At 40.7% G+C, this 13,073-nt stretch overlaps 1 long non-coding RNA gene across 1 annotated transcript; it reads left to right on the top strand.

The window, feature by feature from the left end:
- Positions 1–438: 438 nt before the first annotated feature.
- On the top strand, positions 439–2,872 carry LOC106012558. The gene is made up of 2 exons (XR_001185085.2): positions 439–599; positions 2,594–2,872. It is a non-coding gene; the product is annotated as an uncharacterized LOC106012558 (long non-coding RNA).
- Positions 2,873–13,073: the final 10,201 nt, after the last annotated feature.

The following is a 13,073-nucleotide window of genomic DNA, read 5'->3' as shown; positions in this document are numbered from 1 at the left end:
TTGAAGGAGGCCACGGTCGCCTTGTTTCAGAGGCAAAATTAGCGAGAAAACGGCCGCCAAAGTTTGGTAATTTCTATAGCTTGAGAGTCCTTGGAAACTGAAAATTTACAATAAATGTTGTGCCTTTAATCAACGTTTTTCAGTAAAAATCCATCCAGAAATGTGTTTTATATAGATATAAAAAATGTTAAGCCAAAAACAGAAAATTAGAAAGAATAATTGCCCAACTTCCAGAATAACGCCAACTTCTTTGATTTCATTATTTTGACGAGAACCTGATTTCACCACGATGCCTCACATTACCACTTGTGAAAGTCACAAATGTTTTGCTACAATTCTCACACAGTCCCTGAATAAGTCACACTTCCTTGTTATCAGAATCAAATATGCTCTATCTTATGGCAGAGACCTACAAACACAATTTTCCCCTAGTTCAAAGACAGATCAACTCATGAAAATCTTCCTATCACTTACATGTTGAGACAGTTTGACCACGCCCACTCCCGAGCTCCAGTCAGATAAAAAGAAGGACAATTTCTGCAGACGACACCACAGCTCCTAGTCGCCAGATATTTGCTGATCAAGTCGGAACCTTTCAGGTGAGATCTGTTTGTCTACTTTAGAAATCACAAAATACATGGCGTCTGCAATCTAGTTGTTAGGCTACTGGCCTCATAATCGTTTGATTGCAGGTTCCTAGGTTCGAAGCTCATTTTTATTTTCACAAAACGTAGTTGAACTAAAGATTCTTCTTTATTTTTGGGAAAAGAGAAATTTGCAGTTTCTACTGAAAATCCTCCACTATATTTTTTACGCTTGATATAAAAAAAATATATTTCTAGTTGTGATAAGTTGGAAGGAAGTTTGGAGAAGGAAGAAATGTCCCTCTCTACTATTGAAAAGTTATCTGAAGAATAGATTACACGATGTGCTATAAATAGGTTTGAAGACAGAAGAAGCTAAAATATGACTATGAACAAGTTTGATTAAAGAAGAAGTAACACCTTTGCTGAGTACACCAGTTTTTGTCCACAACTTCAGAATAATCTATTTGAGTCTAGAATTTTTTTTAATCCCGTAAGCCACTGAACTATTGCCATCTTGATACCTTGTTACTTCCTCTCTGGTATTTTCGTCTCATGTCTTGTGGTTAGACTGCCACATTCCCAGCAGTAACATACAACATTGAGAAGAAAAGCGGCACATGTATATTATCATATCCATAATCGATCGCTTATAAGGACAAGCGGGCTAACCCAGATTCTGGGGTTTCAAGAAATCTAGACCTACACCAAAAGTGGGCATTGCTCTACCTATAGGAGACGTTTGGGTTCATTGGTGTGTATATTTGTTTGGTTATAGAAGAAAACTCTCCTTGTCTTTTAAAGAAACTTCACCTTCAATTTTCTCAAAACAGCATTTTTCGGGATAGCCACTTTGTCCTTAAAAGAGACCAATTGTATTGAATATATTTTGTTTCTATTTCTAATATATGTCTTTTCATGGCTTGATCGTATAATTTCTATTGTAAGCATGTATTTAGTAAGTAAAATAGATATACGTTTAGATCTATGAGTTTAACGAACAAGTCAACATTTAGGGGGAGGGGGGATGCCAGAACACGGATAACAAAAACGAGCGTGCAGTGCGGACAGAAAGGGGGGAGTTGACGTCACTAAACACGCTGGCATACACACACACACTCCGTTACACACTTCGCACGTGGTGCAAAATGGACGATGCCGATGCACAGCTTATCGAACTTGTGCTGGCAAGAACAGCGTTTTTTAAAAAAATATTGATTTTTAAAAAGACAAAAGTTACACCAACAGAGATTTGGTCCATAAAATGTTGTTGGCGAAATTCGAAAATATTCCAAACATTTTCAACATCAGCAAATATATGGAGCAACAATTTGAATTCTCCCAAAGCTCCCCGGTCTTTAAAAAATTGGGTGAATCTAATGACTCCGTTTGGATACTAGGGCACTAAAGCCGAAATATTTTGCGCTTCCTCTAGAGTGCCATCTTGAAACCGGAAAAATCTGTATGGTCCTTATGGACCCTGTGTGGACGGTATAACCGCACTTTTCTGTACAGAATTGTTCTGGCGCAGAAAAAGTATGGTCTGTTATGGAGCATGCGTGTTTGAGCTCTAACCCATTCTAAATTGTGTACGTCCAAACAAGGTCGTTTTTTGTTTGTTTGTTTGTTTGGTATTCGTGTGTTTGTGTGTGTGTGTGTGTGTGTGTGTGTGTGTGTGTGTTTGTGTGTGTGTGTTTGTTTGTTACTTGATTGGGCCCCCCCCCCTTTTTTTTACTTTCTTTTTTATTATTTTTTTTTAATGAACAAGTAAGCGAAATAATACAACTTCGGTTTCCGCATACAAAAAAAAAATTCCTAAAAGTCAAAATAATTTCAAACTAATCCACGTACAAATACCCAGTGCATTTAGTCAAAATATCATGATAGAGATGTAACATCGCAAACGTGGACACGCAAAACTAAACCGAAGACAGATAGGGATGAAACCGTTATTATTTTATTTTTTAACAAAACTGTGACGGTATTATTTGCTTTGCGTTGTTTTCCAGAGTTCAACTCAACACCAACCAATCAAGATGAACACCGTCTTTGTCGTTCTCGTCGTCCTGGCTCTGATCGCCGCTGCCAGTGCTATGTCATTCTCCAGCTGTAACAGCAAGTTCAACGACTGGTACAGCGATTGTAAGAGCCGTTATGGTCAACAGAAATGTGACTTGACCATGAGCGGTTTCTCTGTAGCTTGCTATTACAGCTAAAGTCTTCATGCTTCATGTCTCCTGAGTGTGTTACAAGTCGTGGACTTCTGAATAAATCTACTGCCTGATATCTTTGTGTTTGCGTTGTGTCATTTATTCATTTATTCATTTATTCATTTATTCATTTATTCATTTGTTTATTTATTTACTTGTTATTTATTTATTTGTTTATTGATTGATTGATTGATTAATTCTTGTTTTAAATTTGTTTATTTCATTATTTCTGTACTTTTTTATTTGCAGCACAATATTCATTTTGGAGACGAAATTCTCCAACCAGTATCCTCATATCGATTCAGAGTACATAGAAAGAATAGAGTGGTTCGTTTTATGCAAGACTTTCCCTGCATTCTTGTGGTGAGCGCATTCATTGGAGCAACTTTGGTTCTTTGAGGTGGGGAAATAATATTTCTTGAAAAAAGTAAAGCAGGGCCGGTTGGAGGGTGCCACGGGTAGGTCCAATTTCTTTACTCCCCTCTGTTGTTTCTGTCTGTCCGTCTTACTTTTCCCCGGCCCTAAATAGCCATTATTGTGCCGATCTGCTGCTCTTTGCTAAAACAAACAGACAAACAAAAATTAAAGCAAGTTTATGTTGGAGTTCGTAGAACAAGAGTACAATCACAGAATATCTGTTTCTCCATTGCATTTCTTCTTTCTTCGTCTAACTCTCTCTTTCTCTCTCTCTCTATCTCTATCTCTCTCTCTTTCTCTCTCTCTCTCTCTCTCTCTTTCTCTGTCTCTGTCTCTGTCTCTGTCTCTCTCTCTATCTCTCTTTCACACACACACACACACACACACACACACACACACACACACACATACACACACACACGCACACACACACACACATACACACACACACACACACACACACACACATACACACACACACACACACACACACACACACACACACACTCACTCGCTCACTCAGTCTCTGAAACTCACTTCCCAACTCGTGCCCATATACGCTTACATAGGCCAGTCTGCAGATGACAAAGCAGACAAAGGAGGCAGGCATCGTGGTGAAATCAGGCGCTGTTTAAAATAATGAAATCGAAGAGATCAAAATTTTTCTGCGCCTTGAGAATTTTTCTTCTTTTTTTTCTTCTTCTTTTTCTTCATTTTCTTTCTTTTGGCTTTTTTGTCCTTTTAAAATCTCACGTTTGTGTGGATTTTATGGAAAAACGTTTAGGAAAAACACAAAAAATGCAAGTATTCAGTTATCAAGGACACTCAATTTTTGGAAGTCACCAAACTTTGGCGGCCATTTTCTCGCTAGTTTTTCCTCTGACATCAGGCGATTCCCACGTTCTTCACTAGCAGATAACTCGACTTCTTTTCATCAAGATAGATGAGTATTTCTCCAATCAAAGGCAACTCAAATAAACAAACGGTAAGATGATACCAATAACTCCACGTTGTGCCCAAAAGTTGACAAGCATCTGATTCTAACGTGACACCAATTGCTACCTCAGAACTACTAAGTTCTATCTTTTTTTTTTTACTTATTTAATTTTTATTTTTTGGTTAGTCTTTTACGACACATTAAACATTTTCAGTTAGTAGGAAATTTAGAATTTTGCAGAAAGAGCCAGGAGCCCAGAGGAGGGGGCAAAGGAGGTGAGGGGGGGGGGGGGCACAAATTGGAGACGAAAACAGACGACAGAAAAGTTCTATCTGCTCAGTTCCTAGGTTTGAGAAATTTGACGTAAAAAATAGCGGAGTTTTACTGAATGTCAAGCTTTTTCGAATGCAGTTCTTCGAATATCTTCATAACGACCCCGAATTATGTTACGATTTTGATAGAGCAGATAGATTATTGATTTCTGTCCTCATGGTCTTATTAACTCAAAACGACCAAAAAATGTCAGATAGAACTTTGTAATTCTGATGTAGCGAAATATCACCAAACGCTTATCAAATAGTCCATCAGACCCACCCCACAAAAAAAACCCCCAGACACAAACAGACAAACAAAGTAAGCCTCATCTCTTTGCGTGCCGTCATTTTGCCTCCCTGGATCATCCCCCTTGATTGTCTCACTTGGATCTATCAAGCGTAGGGATTATATTGTCGCTTTTATGCACAAGGGGGCTATCCCGAGAAACTCTGTTTTGAGAAAATCGAAGGTAAAGTTTTTGAACCCTTGTTCAGTTTCTGTAAAAGACAAAGAGAATTTTCTCTATAACCAAACAAATAAACACACCAATGAAACCAAAATTCTCTTATGAGTAGGGCAATGCCCACTTTTGGTGTAGGTCAAAATTTCTGTGTTAGCCCGCTTGTCCTTAAAAGCGACCATATTATTATTATTATCGACACACGAGTGGCGCAAGGAGGTTATAAATAGGTCTTTGTGTTGACGTCATCAAAGTATGTGTAGTGTTATTAGTGATTAAGTAAAGTGTCCGCCATATCTTCTAAATATCTGAGGGTCTCAGTGTCTAGACCTGTTGGTGATACGCTGCAAATACGCTGAAGAAGCTTGCTGGCCAGTGATTATTATTATGCTGCCTGTCTTACCTACAAAGGGCCTGGGTTCCTATCTATGTTTCTCACACAGACCGGGTTGAATGGAGATCCGGGGACCTGCCAGTATCCCAGGCTAACAAACTGGGGACAGAATAACTGATACATGTACATTGTTTTATTTTTGTTAGGGATGAGGTTCCTCTCTGAGACTGTGGACTTCGGGGTGTGGGGGTGGGGGTGGGGGGGGAGCTATAGGATGAAATGTGGAAGGAAAAGGAGGGGGTAGTTGGCGGGTACTAACGAAAAGAGGGGGGGAGGGAAAATTGTGCTACGAGGACGATAATGAGATTTTAATACATGTGTTGATAAGGTTTATCATAAAAAGTGATATTGTGTGATTAAATATCTGGGTTGCTAAGGCCGATAGCGGGTGAGTGTGATAGTGAGTGTGTGTGTGTGTGTGTGTGTGTGTGTGTGTGTGTGTGTGTGTGTGTGTGTGTGTGTGAGAGAGAGAGAGAGAGAGAGAGAGAGCGAGAGAGAGAGAGAGAGAGAGAAAGAGAGAAAGAGAGAGGGAGCCAGAGATGGACAGGTAGAGAGAGAGAGAGAGAGAGTGACAGAGACAGAAACAGAGATTGAGATTGAGAGAGGGCGCAGAGGAATGGTGGGGTGGGATAAGAAATATGTGAGAGAGAGAGAGAGAGAGAAAGAGAGAGAGAGAGAGAGAGGGGGGGGAGAGGGGGAAGAGAGAGACAGAGAGAGGCAGAGAGGGACAGACATAGATTGAGATTAAGAGAAGGGTCAGGGGTTGAGTGGGGTTGGGTAATAAAAGAGATATCAATAAACCTGTAGTACTGTCACAGACCTCAGCCTTACTGCAGAAAGGTGTGGGATGTATAACTCAACGCTTTTGCTGCTATAGAAGCTGTCGTACAATGATAAAATATGTGGAAGCGTGGTGGAATTAGGTGCTCGTCAATTTTTGGGCATGTGGAGTTATTGGTACAATCATAAACGAAAAACTTGTTCGCTTGTCTTGTTTTCGTTTAAAAAACTCCGCTTGTCTTGAAAAGAATTTGAGAGAGTTAAAGCTGACAGTTAGCTACCCTAAAATTACAAAGTTCTATTTCCTCAGTACCAAGTTTTGAGAAATTTGATGTCAAACGTTTTGAGTTGAACAATAGGTATATCTTGAAAACGACTCAGAATAATCGTACGTTTTAGACTGAGCAGACAGAACATTAATTGGTTTCCTACCCCATGGTCTTAGTAACTCAAAACGGCCACAAATGTCAGAAAGAGCTTTTGCAATTCTGAGGTAGCGAGTTGTTTAGGATATCGAAAATATGTATTTGTGAAGCGTGCTGACAAAATGAGTTACTTCTTGCAAGCCAAGAATGGAAATATTGGCCGAAAATCGACACTGGGGTCAGATTGATAAATTTTTAATTGATGCCATTTTGTTCAAGTCTACCGTATCTGCTATTATTCCATACTAGCAAATTGTACAAACTCCACCTATAAAGCTGATGTACCAAAATCCATAAGGCTGAAATCCAAGAAGTAACTCATTTTGCCAGCACACCTCACATTCTTGTTCCCTGTTGGTGTTGGTGTTTGGAAAGTCGTTATTGAAGTTGGCTTTAGATGAATTTTGCAAAAGAGATAAAGCTATGGTGTTTGCAGTGTCTATTGGTGTTTCTGAAGTGTTGCCATTTCGCTACCACAGAATTACAAGTTTCAATCTGAGATTTATAGTTATGGTCGTTTTGAGTCACTAAGATCCTGAGGTCAGAAACCAAATGATACTCTATCTGCTCTATCAAAATTGTAAAATTACTCGGTGTCGTTATCAAGATATTCAAAGAATTGGTTTCGAAAAGGCTTGATAATATGTTGTGAAATTCTTTCTTTTTTTTTAATACTTCAAAGTTCTCAAATCCAAGTACAGATTAGATAGAACGTTGTAATTCGATTTAACGACTGGAAGAGTTGAATGGTGTTGAGGTTGTTTTTATTATTATTTTTTCTTTTTGCTTTTAATTTTACCTTTCAATTTCTTTATGATATGAAAGACAGTGTTGCTGGGTTTTGTTTATCATTTATTTTCTAGCTGTATTTTCGAAAAGAGCACTACCGTTTTCTCTCAGTAACTCCTCGTATATAATATATAGTATTTTGTTGTTTGTGGTGCCGTGTTTCTGTTGTCAATGTCATTCCGATGTGCTGAGTTTCTTTAACCAAAGAGTTTAATGTATATTCTAAAGACACATCTGTTGAGCACTAGCCTCTGCCAGAAAGTTATATAATCAAAATAGAATTTGGGTGTGTCTAGCAGTTCTACGTTTTTGTATGTGTTTACTATTTTGTTTGGGTTTTTTGGGTCATTTTTGTTGTTGTTTTTGTTGGTTTTTTTGTGTTTTTTTTGTTGTTGGTTTTTTTCTTCTTTTGGGGGGGGGGGTTGTTTGTTGCTGTTGTTGTTGTTGTTGTTGGGTTGGGGTTGTTGTTTTGTTTGGGGGGGGGGGGGGGGTTGGGAGGGGGTGGAGTGGTATATGTATATGTGTGTTGTTAAATGGTCTCGCAGAGAGCGTTTTCTGTCTTTTGATTCGTTATCTTAGTGATAATTCCACATTGTACAACGTTTAGAGCCTTTCCTGGATTGGGTGCTATTTAAACTGCTATATTGTTATTATTGTTATTGTTATTATTATTATTATTATTATTATTATTATTATTATTATTATTATTATTATATTGTTATTATTATCATTATTATTATTACTATTATTATTGTTATTAGTTTTAATATTATTGTTATTCTCTATATTATTATTATTATTAGAATGATAATAATAATTATTGTTGTCATTATTGTTATATTAATTTTTAGTATGATGATTAATATAATTATTTTTGTTATTATCATTATTTTCAAGGGGCTCCGGTGCCGTATGTAACTCACTGGCACAGTAACTACGTGTGACTCCCTGGATGCTCGTCTCTGTTTGTGCAATGGGGCGGCGGGAGGGTGTCAGGCGACGGCAGAGGCATATAAGCATGGTACTTGTATTGGCGAGTGAGTATTGTTTGTTTGCTTGTTTGTTTGTTTGTTTGTTTGTTTGAGTAAAGAGAAGAACATCAAAACAATAATGGCCATTTTGTGCTGTTAGAAAAGAAAGATAGGCAGACAGGAACAACAGAGGGAAAGTAAAGAAGTAAGACCTACCAGTGGCACCTTCCAGCCACCAGCTTTGGGGGGTTAGTTTTTCCACATTACATGAGAGTAGTTTTGGAAAAACAACAAAGTACACCCCCCCCCCCTCTCTTTTTATTCTTCCCCTCCCTCCTTTTCCCCCCTTTATTTCACTCATTCAAAACAGAACATCTGAACAGTTGGTGCTTCCGAGACAATGATTTTAGAGATAGTAGGAGCACAAGAAAGACTTGGCTGGATGAGGTTAAAAAGGTCCTATAGCAATTATATGCTATATCAATCAGAGACGCTACAAACCAAGCACAGGACCGAAACCTGCACCTCCCCTCGACATCCTAAGGATATCAGAGGTAGAAAAAAAGTAAAAGTAAAGTAAGAAGCGCTAGAAAAGTTGCAGCTGATTTTTTAAACGGTCTACCACGTGTCTGTCATCAAACATAATAAACTTCTAAAAATGATAAAAGCGACTTTTCTGTTAAACCCCCCCCCCCCCCCCTTCTTCTCTTTCTACCCCTGGACCTATAAAACGGACTCAGCAACAATAACAGCAACAACAACAACAGTAGCAGCAACAGCAACAGCAGCAGCAAAAACAATAGCAACTATTACTGATGCAAATAAACAATAGCAACATCAAGAAGCGACAAAAAATACAACAGCTTCAACAATAACTACTACTACTTCTCTTCTATTACTCTAACCTCCCTGCAGAAAGAACGAGATGCTTGATAAAAAAAAATATCTGCATTTGGAAAGTGCCTAACCGCTATACCACAAACACATGTACGTCTAAAAGTAATGAGACAGAAATATAAGCATCTTACACCTTCATTCACCTTTGACTCTTCTACCTTTCTTCTAACAAACGTAGGTATTGCTTTGATGGCAGTCGCTACAGTGCAAGGTTTACCACAGACACACATACCAACACCATCTTCTTGGAGAAATGACAAACTCAGTACATTCAACGAGGAGAGTTTCACCCTCTTGAGAAGACCGGATGTGACGTACCAGTCTGCTAGACCGAACCCGAGGCAAGTTACCACTCCTCATCTAATGCCCAACTATTCTGGTGACAAAGATGACAGGGCGGTAAACATGGTACCCTTACACGCGGCTCCTACTGAAGAGTTTGGTTTCAGATCTAGCATCAACACTCAGGCAAGAGTTTCTGAACAAAGTCCAGAGTTATACCCACTCTCTCAACGTCCTACTTCAAAAAGTCGTCAACGTAAAAGGTTTGCGATGCAAGATCAGCTTTTTCCTGCTATGAATGACGCATCAGCATGTCCTTTTATACCCATGTCTGTGCTTGGACAGATCCTGTTTGGGCATGGACATGGCGTAAAACCGACGACGTGTCCGCCCCGTCTCCTCGCTCCTGACTGTCCGTCTTATGAAAGTTGTCATGGACATTGTGGTGAGCTCAGGGTCACTGACCGCCGTGACATGAAGAACCAGGGAGAATTTCCCTGCTCCTGTGACCGCTTGTGTTGGCTCTACGGCGACTGCTGCTTCGACTTTTACTTCTGGTGCTTACGTCTCAGCATCTTCACCTCCCCTGTCAGACTTCTGGAAGCTTCTCTGGAGCCTGTCTCTGCCTATTCCCAGGCTCTGGACTTTGAGCTGTTGTACATGTGGAAGGAAGTGACCTCATGTGTCCCCTCGCTGGGGTACACAACGCCGTTGTTTTACCAGATGGTGACCAAATGTAGTCATAGGAACATTCTGGTGACCAGCTTTTTGGAGATTCGGGAGGACATCAGTGCCCGTAAAAGTGACGGTCAGGCTGTCAACATGTTCCAAGGACTGTCAAGATCAGACATTGTGGGTCGTTGTGAGAGCCCGGACAGATCTCGGAACAAACATCCCGTGAACGTGATTCACGTCTCTCACAAAGACCTGCGGACAGTCCACTTTTACAACGTCTTCTGCGCCATTTGCAACGGAGTTAGTCCTGAACACGTTGAACAGTGGAACGCTACACTTTCTTGCCCAGAAGTGGAACACATAAAGTGGACGCTTAGAGGTCTCCTAGACACAATCAAAAACTTAAACTGTGTCATAACGAGCAGGCCAAGTTCTGATCAGTTCGTCAGAACCTGTGTCCCCACGGACTGCGATAATGAGACAAACATAAAGGTATCATTAGCAGAAGACGACGGAGTAGGAGGAGGTGAGGAAAAAAATGACCACTCTTTTAAAGACAGAGGAGCTGCAAAGAGATCAATGAAGAAAAAAGACGGGGGAGCTGCCAAGAGATCAACGAAGAATGGTTACGCTTGTGGTTATCAGCAGAGTCATCAAAAAAGGTTAACAACTATTGGACTGCACAGGCACAGAATGGTTTTAAATGGTGTAAGTGAAAATCAGAAGAAATCAGCCAAACAGAACTCGCCAACCCGGACTGGACGTTCTGACGTGAGAAATATTTCTAATAAATCAAGCCTGGGGAACATTGAGACACCATTCAGAAACACAACCATAGACGCCATTTTGTGTGAGCGGTACATCTATGCTTTTACCACATATGCCAATGGTAAAATTTTCAGGCATAAGAACCCACACTGCTTAACTGGTTCAGTGCTGAACTCTTCTTTGTATTTACAAACTGTACCCATATTCCCGGTTCTGCCAAGCGAACCACCAACAATGTTCAGTTTGTTTAATGGCGATCTTGTGAAATGTAACAAATCGACCTGTGGCTGTCTTCCGCCCTCACGCCAAAATCATGTCCCAAACGAGCACGGCGAGTTAGGAATCGGATTTCAGATAAAGCCAGGAGACCATCCAAACAGTCAGCCGCCCAGTATGGTCAGCTTCCCAGTTCTGATGGACTTCCGATCTCCCTCTCACATGCTGACAATCAACGACACACTTCTGAACCCGGAGATGCGAACTTGTCCAGAGGGTCAAGCGTTTGTCCCGTTGTACAGTAGCTGTGTGGCCACATTGCGGCCAAAAGAACATAATTTACAACACAGAGAATGTCACGAAACAGATCCTTTTAGTGACCACTCTGTGACGCCATGTCCCGTACAGAACGGGACCTACGACGGCGAGGAACATGTACTGCCAGACATCGACTCCAACTCATCTTTAGTCTTACATATCTCTTTTTCTCATATCGTAGACGAGATCAAGAACTGTCTGGATGATAACACATCTAGTTGTGCTTTTGTGGACGAAGACCAAACTGAACAACGACAGTGTGTGTCTAATTGTGTGTCTAATTGTGTGTCTGAATCAGCATCGCTGAACCGGTCAGCAAATGAGATCCGAGGCAATAAGTACACCCTCCTTCCCCGTCTGTCCGGGACATCCCACTGCAGTCTGACCTGCCTGCTTCACCGTGCCTTCCTCACCTACACCTGGGTCAGTCTGAGGTCCGGCACTGAGGACCTGGAGGGCGATACGGTCAAACTGGGAGATAAGCTTGCCACAAGTATTGACTTCCTTTTTGCTGAGAGGTGGAACATATCGGTTACAGCAGCTGAGCTGTTCTCATGTAAAGAGCAGAACTGTTGGAAGAGAGAGTTGTTGCCACTGAATTTAGAGGGAATGGACTTGGATGTACACAACATTTCAGACTATATGGGGAAAGAAGACAAACAGATAAACGAGCTGGCAAATTCCACAAGCTTATTCACTTCATCCGCTGACGCCCAGGAAACTGTTGTGAACAGCACAAGAGAGTCAAATGTGATCGTATCACTTTCGACCTTAATGAAGAACAGCTACCAACCGAAATACCTTGACTCCACTGGGGCCTCAACGGGTAGCACTACTTCAACTCCAGGCACTATAAAAAGGTTACGGTCGAATATGATTAACCGTAAGCCAGGTTGTGAAGGGAATAAAACATCGCGCACTCTTCCCTGTACAAGTGGAGCATGCCTACGATTAGAGGTGAAACTGGACATAAATGAAGCATTTGAACGTTCCTTTCTGAGCTCATTATCGGACTTGTTGAAAACTTTCAAAGCGTATGCTACTGACAACAATTTTGTCTTAAAGAGTTTCGATGTGTTTAGTCCTGGGTCCTTAGATAAAGTCAAGTGTCCTATCGGTACCAAAGTGGAATTTATAGAAAAAGTTTTGTCTATAAGAAACGGAACGTACATTGTCCAAGTCACTGACAAGCTTAGTGTGTCTCTGAACACTGTGGCTTTTCGTTTGTCTGTAAACCAAAGCCAAATTCTCAGTCTTCTCTCTCGCAACCAAGTTACAATCAAAGTCGGACTCTGCTTGAGAAAGCCTATTCGCGATGACTTTTCTTGTGAGAAGTATTTACTTTACAACCAAACTGATCTACTTCTATTCAACGGCATGCTGATAGTAACCAGAAACCAAGAGGAGGTTCAGAACATTCTAGACCAGGCCTCCACGTCTCTCGAACTGACTCACAATGCGTCATTTGAACAAGTTCGGATTTTGCTGGACAGCGACATGGAGGCTGGGGACTTTCTCGTCTACGACAGACATTCATACGATCTAACGGACGACGGCGCCGTGGTGTGCTCTCACTACAACGGCACATTTGACGTAACGGTCAAGTCCCGTTTTATGACGATTGTGTGGCTCCCA

Source organism: Aplysia californica, unplaced genomic scaffold (genome assembly GCF_000002075.1).
Source record: "Aplysia californica isolate F4 #8 unplaced genomic scaffold, AplCal3.0 scaffold00414, whole genome shotgun sequence".
Taxonomy (NCBI): Eukaryota; Metazoa; Mollusca; class Gastropoda; order Aplysiida; family Aplysiidae; genus Aplysia; species Aplysia californica.
This window is presented reverse-complemented; position numbering and strand designations above follow the sequence as displayed.